This window comes from Triturus cristatus, chromosome 7 (genome assembly GCF_964204655.1).
Source record: "Triturus cristatus chromosome 7, aTriCri1.1, whole genome shotgun sequence".
NCBI classification, from domain to species: domain Eukaryota; kingdom Metazoa; phylum Chordata; class Amphibia; order Caudata; family Salamandridae; genus Triturus; species Triturus cristatus.
This window is the reverse complement of record NC_140590.1, coordinates 1,360,264,309-1,360,278,247: the sequence shown is the minus strand read 5'-3', so window position 1 is coordinate 1,360,278,247 and position 13,939 is coordinate 1,360,264,309. Positions and strand designations below refer to the sequence as shown.

The 13,939-nt window shown below is 45.9% G+C and overlaps 1 protein-coding gene across 4 annotated transcripts in view; it reads left to right on the top strand.

The window, feature by feature from the left end:
• LOC146812060 (protein MTSS 1-like) overlaps positions 1 to 13,939 on the top strand; it is a 509,468-nt gene that overhangs the window by 481,224 nt on the left and 14,305 nt on the right. The window lies entirely within an intron of this gene.

Here is a 13,939-nt window from a genome sequence, read left to right as displayed (position 1 = left end):
TAATTTGTATGATATTCCGACCCACTGTCCTAGACACCCTTTGTTGGGTAGGATGCGTACAATTAACGTGGTAACAGGGAGTGACCAACATTCCGCCATTTCCGCTGGTGAAACAGAATATTTTGCCCACTTCTAGACAGGCCATCACTTATTACCATGGTCGTGTCTCCAAGTTGGCCTGCAGGCAGGCTTGCTTGAAGTGGTTGTAGTCTTCCCACCAAAACAAGGTTTTTCTTTTTTTGCCAGTTGCGGATTGAGAGGTTATTGACCAGAGTTGAGATTGTACACGTATTCAGGTGTCTCGGTTGGGGAATATTCTGACCCTAGCCTATATAAAGGACTATTGTGCAGCAATACACTGAAATATTAATCAGTGAAAACAACCCTTTTTTGAAGGTATGTTGCAAGGAACATAAACGAAAGTAAGCCCCGATGAAGTTCAGCATGGTCTGAACGAAACTTGTTGGCTGTAATCCTTGGCTGTTTCTATAAAAAAGAAACAAAGAATTTTAGAATAAAGGAAAAAAACATTGATACAAAGGATTGTCGACTTTTCTTTGGGTGCACCTTCTAGTGGTTTATTTAAAAGACTTGCCTATCACGAGTAAAGTCCTATTTTCTACTTAAAGATAGTAGCCACATACTGAACACACAACTAAGACAGTCACTCGAAAATCCCCATTTGTTATTTTGTCATTGCCAACATAAATGTTTCTCAGTCCACAACAGACATCACATGACTTTCATGACATTACAAATCACCTTCTAGGCCAGCCAGAATGTCCATTCTGCAGTCATGAAGATAAACTTCAAAACATCCCTTCAAATAAGGGGTTACCACCTAATCCTCAGTCCAAAAGACCAAAAGCTAGAATTGGTTATAGGCCCAGTTACTGATCATGTACCAATTCATCACGATGAAGCGACTGAGAGGTTAATTGGGCATGATCTTTTAGGTACTGTTCATGGTTGGGCAAGCCTTCTGGCTACCTCTGAGCCCTCCTTTCTCTAGTCATCTTCCTGCCCTTCCTAAAGTTAGTGGATTCATTTCTGTAACTAAGCACCACAAAAAGCATGTCTAACGTGTTGATCAACCTAGTGCCCGATCTAGATTCATAACTATGGGTCAATGAACAGGATAGACATTGGATAATCATGTACCTTCATTTCCACATCCATCATGTAGAAGGCAGGTGACTGTAGTCTACATTTTTTTCTAATGTTTTTTTATTGAATTGGCTTTGAGCTATTGTCTTGAAAAATTTGTATTTAATACATACTGATTTCGGAATGGCATTGGTGGTACCTCAGAGTTACCGCTGCAAGAACGCAATGCTCATACCAAGTTCTGCACTTTGGATTGAGCCCCGCTCTACAGGTTCTTATCAAAGTCATGACTTTGGTGGCAGCGTATTTCAGATGAAGGGAACATGCCTGTGCCTGTATTTGCACAACTGGTTAATCCTGGCTCCCGCACCAGAAACTTCTCAAGACTACTTACCATTAGGTACTGACCTTACATATTTGCTTTGGCCTTTCAGTTAACCCGTCAGCCTCGTAATTGCCATTTTCTTAGAAATATTAGCTCTTAGTGTGATTCTGTACAGTGTTATGGGCATGTCTTTTTTTTTTCTCATCTGAGAAATGAAAACCATGCTGTAGACGGCGAGGTTAGGTTCTAAGTGGCATGGTATTGATAGAAGCAAAAACAACAATTGATGGACAGAATGCAGAACAATGTCATACATTCACCCCAGTACAGAGATCTGGGCCTAAATCCATCGTTTTTTTGCTCACCATGCCATTCCAGTTTGAACCCAGCCATATGCAAATCAGTCTTGACCCTGTGCCCCATGGGAACAGTCCAGCCCGAACTGCCAAGCCAGGTCCTCCCTGGACTGGAAACAAGCATCCTAGGACCGGTTTCGGGCTATCAGCCCTCGTCAGCCAGGATAGCTTGATTCCAGTGGCATGGAGAGCAAGGGACTCACGTCTGAGCATACCCTTCCCACTCGGGGTGACAAATGCAAAAACAACAATTGATGGACAGAATGCAGAACAATGTCATACATTCACCCCAGTACAGAGATCTGGGCCTAAATCCATCGTTTTTTTGCTCACCATGCCATTCCAGTTTGAACCCAGCCATATGCAAATCAGTCTTGACCCTGTGCCCCATGGGAACAGTCCAGCCCGAACTGCCAAGCCAGGTCCTCCCTGGACTGGAAACAAGCATCCTAGGACCGGTTTCGGGCTATCAGCCCTCGTCAGCCAGGATAGCTTGATTCCAGTGGCATGGAGAGCAAGGGACTCACGTCTCAGCATACCCTTCCCACTCGGGGTGACAAATGCAAAAACAACAATTGATGGACAGAATGCAGAACAATGTCATACATTCACCCCAGTTCAGAGATCTGGGCCTAAATCCATCGTTTTTTTGCTCACCATGCCATTCCAGTTTGAACCCAGCCATATGCAAATCAGTCTTGACCCTGTGCCCCATGGGAACAGTCCAGCCCGAACTGCCAAGCCAGGTCCTCCCTGGACTGGAAACAGGCATCCTAGGACCGGTTTCGGGCTATCAGCCCTCGTCAGCCAGGATAGCTTGATTCCAGTGGCATGGAGAGCAAGGGACTCACGTCTGAGCATACCCTTCCCACTCGGGGTGACAAATGCAAAAACAACAATTGATGGACAGAATGCAGAACAATGTCATACATTCACCCCAGTACAGAGATCTGGGCCTAAATCCATCGTTTTTTTGCTCACCATGCCATTCCAGTTTGAAGCCAGCCATATGCAAATCAGTCTTGACCCTGTGCCCCATGGGAACAGTCCAGCCCGAACTGCCAAGCCAGGTCCTCCCTGGACTGGAAACAAGCATCCTAGGACCGGTTTCGGGCTATCAGCCCTCGTCAGCCAGGATAGCTTGATTCCAGTGGCATTTGTTTGTTGTAACGCTTTTCGCCCTAAGTGGGATGGGTATTCCCAGACGTGGGACCCGTGCTCACTACGCCACTGGAGTCAAGCTATCCTGGCTGATGACGGCTGATAGCCAGAAACCGGTCCTAGGATGCTTGATTCCGGTCCAGGGAAGACATGGCTTGGCAGTTCGGGCTGGACTGTTCCCATGAGGCACAGGGTCAAGACTGATTTGCATATGGCCATGTCTGAACTGGGGTGGCGTAGTGGGCAAAAGGATCTCTTGACTGGGGGAGAATGTCTGCATTGTCAGCATTCCGTCCATCATTTGTTTGTTGTAATGGTATTGATAGAAGGCACTGAGGCCTATGGGTTCTGCCCTCAGGTGACTCTTTATGCTAACATGCGGGTGCTCTACATACAGCATTACCTTGGCTTCACTTAAATAAGAGGAGTTGTAACTGCAACCATGCTCCTGTCAGGATATCCTGTGGTGTGTCAAGTATTTTTTAGAGCAAAAACCAAAGGAAATGATGGACGGAGTGTTGAACATTGCAAGCACTCACCCCCAGTCAACTGATCTGGGTTTAATCCATCACCGTTCTTTAGCCCACTCTGCCACCCCAGTTCAGACATGGCCATATGCAAATCAGTCTGACCCTGTACCTCATGGGAACAGTCCAGCCCGAACTGCCAAGCCATGTCTTCCCTGGACCGGAAACAAGCTTCCTAGGACCGGTTTCTGGCATTTCAGCCGTCTTCAGCTAGGCTTGCTTGAATCCAGTGGCAAAGTGAGCAAGGGACTCACGTCTGAGCATACCCTGCCAACTTATGGCGAACAAAGCAAAAACCAAAGGAAATGATGGACGGAGTGTTGAACATTGCAAGCACTCACCCCCAGTCAACTGATCTGGGTTTAATCCATCACCGTTCTTTAGCCCACTCTGCCACCCCAGTTCAGACATGGCCATATGCAAATCAGTCTGACCCTGTGCCTCATGGGAACAGTCCAGCCCGAACTGCCAAGCCATGTCTTCCCTGGACCGGAAACAAGCTTCCTAGGACCGGTTTCTGGCATTTCAGCCGTCTTCAGCCAGGCTTGCTTGAATCCAGTGGCAAAGTGAGCAAGGGACTCACGTCTGAGCATACCCTGCCAACTTATGGCGAACAAAGCAAAAACCAAAGGAAATGATGGACGGAGTGTTGAACATTGCAAGCACTCACCCCCAGTCAACTGATCTGGGTTTAATCCATCACCGTTCTTTAGCCCACTCTGCCACCCCAGTTCAGACATGGCCATATGCAAATCAGTCTGACCCTGTGCCTCATGGGAACAGCCCAGCCCGAACTGCCAAGCCATGTCTTCCCTGGACCGGAAACAAGCTTCCTAGGACCGGTTTCTGGCATTTCAGCCGTCTTCAGCCAGGCTTGCTTGAATCCAGTGGCAAAGTGAGCAAGGGACTCACGTCTGAGCATACCCTGCCAACTTATGGCGAATAAAGCAAAAACCAAAGGAAATGATGGACGGAGTGTTGAACATTGCAAGCACTCACCCCCAGTCAACTGATCTGGGTTTAATCCATCACCATTCTTTAGCCCACTCTGCCACCCCAGTTCAGACATGGCCATATGCAAATCAGTCTGACCCTGTGCCTCATGGGAACAGTCCAGCCCGAACTGCCAAGCCATGTCTTCCCTGGACCGGAAACAAGCTTCCTAGGACCGGTTTCTGGCAATTCAGCCGGGCTTGCTTGAATCCAGTGGCAAAGTGAGCAAGGGACTCACGTCTGAGCATACCCTGCCAACTTATGGCGAACAAAGCAAAAACCAAAGGAAATGATGGACGGAGTGTTGAACATTGCAAGCACTCACCCCCAGTCAACTGATCTGGGTTTAATCCATCACCGTTCTTTAGCCCACTCTGCCACCCCAGTTCAGACATGGCCATATGCAAATCAGTCTGACCCTGTGCCTCATGGGAACAGTCCAGCCCGAACTGCCAAGCCATGTCTTCCCTGGACCGGAAACAAGCTTCCTAGGACCGGTTTCTTAGAAACAGTGATATACATTATTTTGTATTCATCCACTTATGAGCCTAGGTGCAAGGGTTTCTTGACATAAATTCCTAGACATCAAGGCAGAATAGACATGTAATATATAAAGTTATTGCAGCCCTGGGTTTTAGGGGCATGTTTGTTGCATTTACACTGACAATGCCAAATAAACAAGTTGTGGGAGCTAATTCCTCTCCTTGAGCAATTTGATGAGATGTTTCTAAATGCATATCTCTGTACTACATACTTGCTGGTAGTTCAGAACACCCAGAAGCACTCTCTAGGAAGTCTAATATACAGCCGCGAATTAGTGGAAATTGCATGGCCCTCTATTTCAGTGATGGGTTTGTCTGACAGCAACCACTTTTTTCTGTCTTGTTTAAAATGTCTTGCTTTTACTTTATGGGTAGGTAAGGACCCTGTCTCCAATCTATATGCCTTCTAGATTGGTTGGGAGAGAGATTATGTGTGCTTTTCTTCTGCCACCTTAAAAATGTATAAAGTGTAATCTTCTGCTTGGTTCTGATGGCCTCCATGAGTCCTAAAACATATTTTCATTGTTCTTTGAACTAACAGTGCAGTTCCCTTTCACATTTATGATCGAGTAAAGACAATTCTATTTATCTGCCTGAATTGAAAGCTTGGCTTTTTAGTCCTTCAATCAGGACCTCTGGTTAGTTGAGCTTTTCTCAGCATAACCTTGGAGTCAAGTCGGTGACCAGTTGAACTTTTACAGGACATAAATTTTCAAGTGATTCATTTTGGCCACTGCGCTCTGGTAAGGGAGATTATCCTAGTACCGTCTAATTTGGACAGTGTCTTTTTGTTTGTTTCCTTCCTGTTCTTGTTGGGCACTCAAATTGAATCATCCTAATCATTTATGGCTGTTTGGCACTGAGAGGTGTTTTGAAGGTTTTTTTTATTTTTATTTGTAACTGTGGTAACAGATGACTTTTCTCTCTTGGAGACCCAGATCAGATGTGGTACCAGATGCTATTTTGCATCAGGATTCACATGTTGTGCATTATTCCGCCATCTAGTGGTTGATTATGGAATTGGTACTTTTAGTCCTTTCTCTCTTTTTTTGTGGGCATCATCGACCATTTGCTCTGTTGCCTCTTCTTGAATGACATCAGGTGTGTTCCCTAGAAATCCCTTGATGTAGTTGCCATCTTCAGATTCTTTTTTATGCTGTTGGATCTGGAAGCATAACCATGAAGGAAGATTTTAATTTGAAATATTGAAAAAGCACTAAAGGTCAGAGAGCTTTCTAACAGACTTTTAGATGGACATCAAGGAAACCGCATAAAAACACAGAGAAAAAACGAGGATCACAGAGGTTTTCTCTAAAGAGGATCGACCACATGGGTCAGAGATTAAGAAAGGGGTATGGAGTACACCCCATTTAGATCGGGGTCCAACTGCCACTACAAATTTGCACAGAAGGACAGCCACAGCATGTGTAATCTCTGTTCCCTAACAGAACACAAGTCAAAGTTGTGTGACTAGTATAACCCAAAACCACCAAAGCAAGAGATAGGCAGAGTAAGGCTCATTACACAGTGGTGCAGGCGATGACGATGAAGCGCACAAAGATACCCTCTTGGCACGGGAAAGCCTTTCACGTCAAAAACATTTTTGAAGCTGGGGGAAAGCACTGAAAAGTACATGGCAGGAAGAAACGCCTGTTAGCACACCAAGCAAGGTGCACCAGACAGAATTGAAATCTTCAGCTCGAAGTATGGAAAACATCCTTGACGACTAAAGCTTCGCCGATCAAAGATAGGCAGAAGCCATAAGAGCCCCACAGCTCGAAACCTAAAGAAATGAGCCTCAATACTGAAAGGAGAGCGGGAGCGTGGGAAGGAGAAATATTCTCATGAAAGCGAGCTCTCTACATAAAAGAGGAATCCTGAGATAGTCGGTTAACCAAAATATAATTATATTCATGAACACTAAATTACTGGCAAGAAAATGAACTACAGTGATACAATTAGTGATGTCTCTTTAAAATATATTTAACTGTACAGATCAAAGCCAATTTAATCTAAAGATGAAATGAGTTTCTTCTAGGCATTCTACCACTATTTCTGAAGAGAGCATTGAGGATTTGGGAGGATACGCCATGAGTTCTTATAAATCTGTTTATGATCTGCGCGTTTAGGCAACATAAACTAAATGATTGGTGTCCAGACTGATTCCAGACACCCCCAAAGGATGTTAGCCTGTAGACCAGCTAGCTCACAGTGCCACTATAAGCCCCCCAACCTTACCAAGGAGCGAATAGTTTCTTGCAACTATCGAACATGACAACCCTGACTCCACAGGGATCGTGGATACAGTGCACTACATTTCGCTCAGTGGTCTCAGAGAGATACACAGAATAAACGGTGGGGACATTTTCAATAAGCATTTATTGAACCAGCGTCATTCTAGTATAAAATACTTGTGCTGCAACAACCGTTAGACAGAAACAGATATATACAGTTATAAGCACCAGCAGAGTAAAGAAAAGGTAGAATTCTACCATAGTGCTAAAACAATGCATATATGCAACCATATTGATACATGACAATAGTAATGCGTAGTCCTACAATGCAAACCCTATCTAGATGTACTTAAGTGTACCTAGCATGTATGTAGGTGTATAGCCAAGAATCCCTCTAGGAAAGATCCTATCCCATTACCTGATGTGAGAGATGGCGGGACCCCGTCTTAGTCTCGAGTTGGACATCCCGCGAGGTATGTCAGACCACTGCATGCTGTAGTATCTGCGTGCAGGGAACTCAGCCTCTCATGCCGGCATGGCAGTCTTTTTTGTTCTGATTTGCCCAGCGAAGATGTGGTGCTTATATACCCAAAGGGTTCCCTCAGGGGTTCTACCTAGATGTATCATGGTATTGTGGGTATGTCGGCCAAGGATGACGATAGTGATGACCCTTATACAGAGTTATTATGCAGAAGATGGTAATCCTGCTCTGATACTGAGAATCCTCATGCATAATAAATGAGGCTAGTTTTCGAAGAAAACCACACATTTATTTGGCACCTAACTAGGCAAATGGTCAGCGCCAAAGCAGTTATGTAGAACAAGGTAGAACACATGTATGTAAAGGGTTGTGCAGCTCCTAGGCCTATGTTGGGGTACATAACAGATACATTAAATGAGATAGTAGAATTATTTGATCCATGGGTCTGGTGCCCTACATTAGATGAGGCTTTTTTTAAAAATCTTTTCAACATGGATCACAGTACTGGTAATGGTATTGTTATTGTATTGTTTCCTACTCAACCTAGAACCTGTCATGCATTTTAGAGATGTATCTAATTGCTGCGTGTTTCAGCACTGTCTCTTACACACCAATATGTCTGCAGAATACAGATGCCTAAAGTAGCCTCTAAGGCCTTGGCCACACGGAAAGTTAAAAAGATGGTATTTATTTTAGCAAACCTTTGTTAGGCTAGTTCTCTGGGGTCTTGAACTCAGTAGCACCTAGATATTCAGACAGACACCAGCCCTGGTTAAAGAGCAATCCTTTGAGTATTCTGTTGAGCACTCCCCTTCCTTGGTAATAAACACCTTGGAACTGGGGTCATTGTGGGGTGACTTGGATCCCACTTTTGTACGCATATTTCTGACAGGATGTTAGTCCACTATCACATCCGGGTTTGGGTTGATTCTCTTTAAAATGTCCTTCTCAGGCTGCTGTTTAGGCGCAAAGTTTATATAAATTGATGATTCTGACAGTTGAGGCAGTCTCCAAAAAAAGCATTACTACATGGGCACATTGAAGTGTATGTTCTGATGAATACTTCTGACTGCAGATTCTTCACCTTATGAATACCCACAGGCGCTAGACTGGATCAAGAGATTTCTTTCAGCATTGCTCCTGCTTGCCTATAGGTGGTCGTGCGGTTCTGCATCTGCTTCATCCAGTCCCAGATGTGAATCTGGAACTACATATAAGTGGCATATTTGCACTGATGTAAGTCCCTTTCTTTCTGTTCCGTCGGACATGGATCCAGAGCTTGCTCCTTCCATTTTTTCTTGTTGTTTTGATGAGTTTTGTACAAAATGTTTCTATACAGTGTGCAAGGGACCATGTCTCCTCCATAGACTATAGGGTTTATACCTTGCAAACAGATTTTTGTGACGCCCCCACCAGGTATATCACTGATGCTTGGTGTCTTTGCACGACTCGTGAGGACTGCACCAGGATGAATCCCAAGGTGATTTGGGAATGCAAAGCCAAGCTCTGTGTTGAGGAACACTGTTGTAAGGCGTGTGAGGGCAGGTCTCGGTTCAAGCTGGGGATGCAGACCCATTCCCGTTCTAGAGGCCTTTGCCGCAACAGGTCCTTTTCCCATTCCAAGTCATCTGGTAAGTCCCAATTAAAAAAGAAACATAAGACGTTGAAGCGTAACTCTCTCACTTCCCGCCACTCTCGTCAGAAGTCATAGGGCCCTCAAGATGCCTCTCGATCCCAGTCTCCTACCGCAGAACTGATCTCACAGCTTGTGCCAATAATATCCAAATCCCTGGCTCCATCAGTGATGGCGTAACAAGTTAAAGCCTTCTTGGGCACCTTTCTGCCTTCGGGCCCCAATGATTAAAGTAGGCCTCTTGTCAGATTACCATTGGTGGATCCGACCCGTCTATGCATCTTTAACCCGCTGCGGGGTCTGTCACTACTCCTTGGCTGACGTTCAACCTCACTTCAGATCGGCACCACGGTTCAGCAAATCTGCACCAACAGCGATGCCGAAGGAAGAACTTATTGTTTATCTGACTGAAGCGAATTAGACTCAACCGCAACAGAAGTTGCACCCTCCACAACCTCTGTTGCAAACAGTTCAACCTCAATCTGACTCAGATGGAACTCTGTCTTTGGCCAGAATACCCTGTTGCTCCTGATTCTGAGCACAGCCACCATAATGATGGTGATGATGGGGATGAAGCATCTCACTATGGACTTTCAAAAGGCCAGTGTTGGACACCTCCCCAGACAGTGGGTTGAACTCTTCCTCCACAGAGGAAACAGCTTTGTTTACTTCGGTAATATGAGAGGCTGCTGACGTTTTAGATCTCTAACTTATATATGTTGAAGTCAAGACTAGTGTCCTGGCGGAAGTCCAGCAGCCTGAACAGACTTACACAGAACGCCTTTGTCCTTTTTAAAAAAACAAAAAAACATTTTATTGAGGTTCTAAATACATCAGGGCTTAGATACCCCTTGTATGAATATTTCACCAATGATACAACAGGCCTCAACGGTTCTAATGTAACAGCACCCCATGAAACCTGCACAGAGAAAACACCACCCTCCTGAACCCCACACCTTCCGGACACCCATGATGATGTACATCTAGCAGCCAGAAATTCCCTATTATTCCTCAGTACCATACGCCTGTACCTCTATGTCAATAAGGACTTTAGCAGACTGTACGGGGCAGCACAATTCCTCTGTAGATTGCCCAGCGCTTCCAGATTTTATCACGCTTCTGGGGCACCCTCTTGCCTGAAAAACTGCAGTCTCCATCCCCATGCCACCCTTCCACCAATCACGGCGGGGATGTTGCCTTTCAGTGCTGAGCGATGTCTCGCTTAGCTAGTGTTTGCCCCAAGAACAAAAGATATTGTTCATACCGGTTCCCCTCCAAACCCCCTCTATGCTGTGAAGAACCACCAGTTTGGGCTGCAGGGGGGATCTCCCATGACAACACCTGAGCCAAGCAAGAGGTCAGCCATGCCAGAGTTACTGTAATGCAGTACAACTCCACACATCGCAGCAGAGGCACACAGAGGAGGGTATGACTCCCATTGGTGGTGTCTAGTATAATAGGCCCTGTGTTAATATTTGGATTGGATCAGGCGTTAGTTTGACGATATCTCAGCAACGCGTGGGCCAAAAGGGCCTCAGCCCAGTCATCATTATTTAGGTCTATGTCGCCCCTCCAGGCTGCTCTTAGTGTTGACAGGGTCATATGGCTATGTGTTACTAGTATCTAGTATATTTGTTGAAAGTTGTGGAAACCCAGATCCCCCAACAGCGACCTACCCTCTAGTGGGCTGAGCTCCAGCAAATTCTTCATGCCCCGAAGATATTGGGGCAGGACATGTCAGTACTGCATATACTTGTAGAATTGGCTGCGGTGGAGCTGATATTTATTTTGTAGTTGCTGAATGGACTTTAGCACTGATTCTTTCATGATGGCCCTAATGTAGACAGGCCTATGCGGTCACTCTCCCGTAACCCAGATAGTGCAGCTACTTGGCTCAGTACAGTCCCATGCCAGAGCGGAGTTTGCCTGGTCAGTACCCCACCAGCCTGACCGTCTAATGATCTGCTGCCATATTTGGATAACCACCCTGGCCACTATGGGCAACACTCGGTCCCCGCCTGACTATAAAGAAAATCGAGTACAATCTTGGTGCCCAACGCCCATCTCTCCACAGCATAGGCAGGGTCAGTTTGGTCACTATACCACCACTCGTTAATATTAAGGAGGTGGGAAGCCACATAATAGGAATATATATGTGCCGCTGTAATCCCCCAGAGAAGGTGGATTTAAAGCAGGAGCTGAGAGCTACGCGGATCGCGCCACCCTCCCACAGGAAGTGATTAAGGACTTCATTAATTTTCCAGGACTACAAGCAAGAGACATTGTATGGGTAATTCTGAAGCCGGTACGGTAATCGCAGCAAGGATACCATTTTGAAGATGGCGGATTGACCTTACAGCGACAAGGGCACCTCTTCTCTGACTCTTGATAGTAAGGTGCCTATATTATGCTGCCAGGAGATAGCCGGGTCAGGGGAAGTAAGACTCCCAGGTGTTAAAAGCCCTCAGTGGCCTGGGTCAGCTGTGACACCCATGTCTTACTCCCATGAGCACCCCAGACTGAAAAGAGCGTCAACTTCATCGCGTTCTTGTAGTGCTTGGATGTCTCCCCGAAGACCCGTAAGATCTGCAGTATGCATGGACCAGAGAATGCCCGTAAGATCTGCAGTATCCATGGACCATTGAATGCTGGGTCAGTAAGAAAAAAACAGGACATTACCCGCGTATATTGCGATCCTGTAGGATATCTCAGCAGATCGACCCATGCCATGCACCAGGGGATCGTGACGCACTCATGCAACCTATGGCTCCATGACGAGCGCAAATAACTCAGGACAGCGGGAACTCCTGTCTGGTGCCTCTGTGAATGGGGAGTGGATCAGACCGGATGCCCGCCACTCGGACTGACACAGACAGGTTCGTATATAACAGGCGGATATATGCAAGGAACCAGGGGCCCAGATTTAGGACTTCTAACTGAATAAATAAATACGCCCAGCTATTTGAATCGAAGGCTTTGTCGATGTCCGCTAATAAGCGGGCTGACGACTTTCCCAAGTTCGGGCGCCTTCGCCAATTTATTGTGAACATGTCTAATATTGTTGCCGGTGGACCGCCACGGCATAAATCCTGCTTGGTCTGGATGGACCAGCTCAGCTATATGCGGAAGAAGGCAATCAGCCAGTACTTGGGCTACATCCCGGGGCTAGACGCAGCCCACCCTCTACGGTCCAGGGCACCAGGACCAGCGCTGGTGTCTGTAATGCTGTAATGGTGTCAAAATGCTGCATCGCTTATGCCAAGCGATGCAGCATTTTGCTAGATTTATCATCCCATTGATCTAGCCGGTTTTGTCGTGCCTGCCAAGCCATCCAGGGCTCATCTGAAAGCAGCTGCTACAATTATTGCTGTGAAAAAAACAGCCTATGTCAAACCCGCGCCCTGCCGCCTCCCCTTACCTCCCCCTCCAAGGCTTGCAGTTGAGTCTCTAGTTCTACCCCTTGGCAATCCTAGCTAAACATGCTACTCACTTTAAAAGAAAGGAGCAGTCTTTGCAGGTGTGACCAAACCCGATGGCAGAAAAAACAATCTGAGGTGCAGTCTGTGTCCTTGTGCATTGTGGTTTTTTGTGAAGGTATCAAGAGTCCCCTCCAAACCACTTTGAAAAAAAACAACTGGCAGTGTCGAAACCCTACACTCCATGACAAGAGTGTGGACCGCATATACATCTGCAGCATTACAGGCTGCAATCCAAATGTTGCAGGCAAGTATCTTTTTCCTCACTATTTTTCCATTTCAGCCTGGTTCTTAAGTTAGCTAATTGGTATACTTTTTAACCTATTGCTATAGAACTTGCCTCCTTTGCAGTCCATTTCAAAAGTTGTGGAGATACTTTTGTATTTGGATTTTTCTAGAGGATGCACCATGGCAGCAATCGCAGAAGGTCAAGTTAGATTCATCTTCTGCAAAATCCAGATAGATACATCTTCCTGCAGATTTCTCACCATCATTTTTCCAGGCTTCAGACTGATCTGGAAATCTTCTTTTCCCATCACAGATTCTCCAGGGTGGCCAGATATCGCCATGTGGCTCTGGGCATGACATTACCGGAGAGTTTATTGATGTCCACCAGCACACTGAAAATAGATCATATTTGTGCATGCCTCCTCATTACCGTCCGGTGCACTCTCTCTATGAGAAGAAATGCTAAGCTTTTAACAGCAACTAGATCAAGTTTCTCCTCAAAAGGCTACAGGCTTCACACATTGCAGATGGTGGCGCAAAATGTCCTCTGCAGATCTTCATGAACACTGCATGTGGTGTCAGGGGTCGGGCCACAACGCCATGGTCTGCAACTTTTGTGCCTCCATGCACCAGAAGGCCATCAGGGAGAGGGAGCTGAAATTAATTTTGGCTAAGGCCCACAGAGATACTCAAGTGGACTCCTCCGTCCGTAATGTCATGCTGTTTTCCAAGGAACATTATCCAATGAGATCTTCGAACAAAAAGAAGGAAGAAATCATTTTCATCTTCGAGTAAAATCTTTCAGTTCCCGGGTATATGTAAATACAAAATAGATCAATTTCTGCCGTAGATCACCGGCTCACTAAATAGACAAAC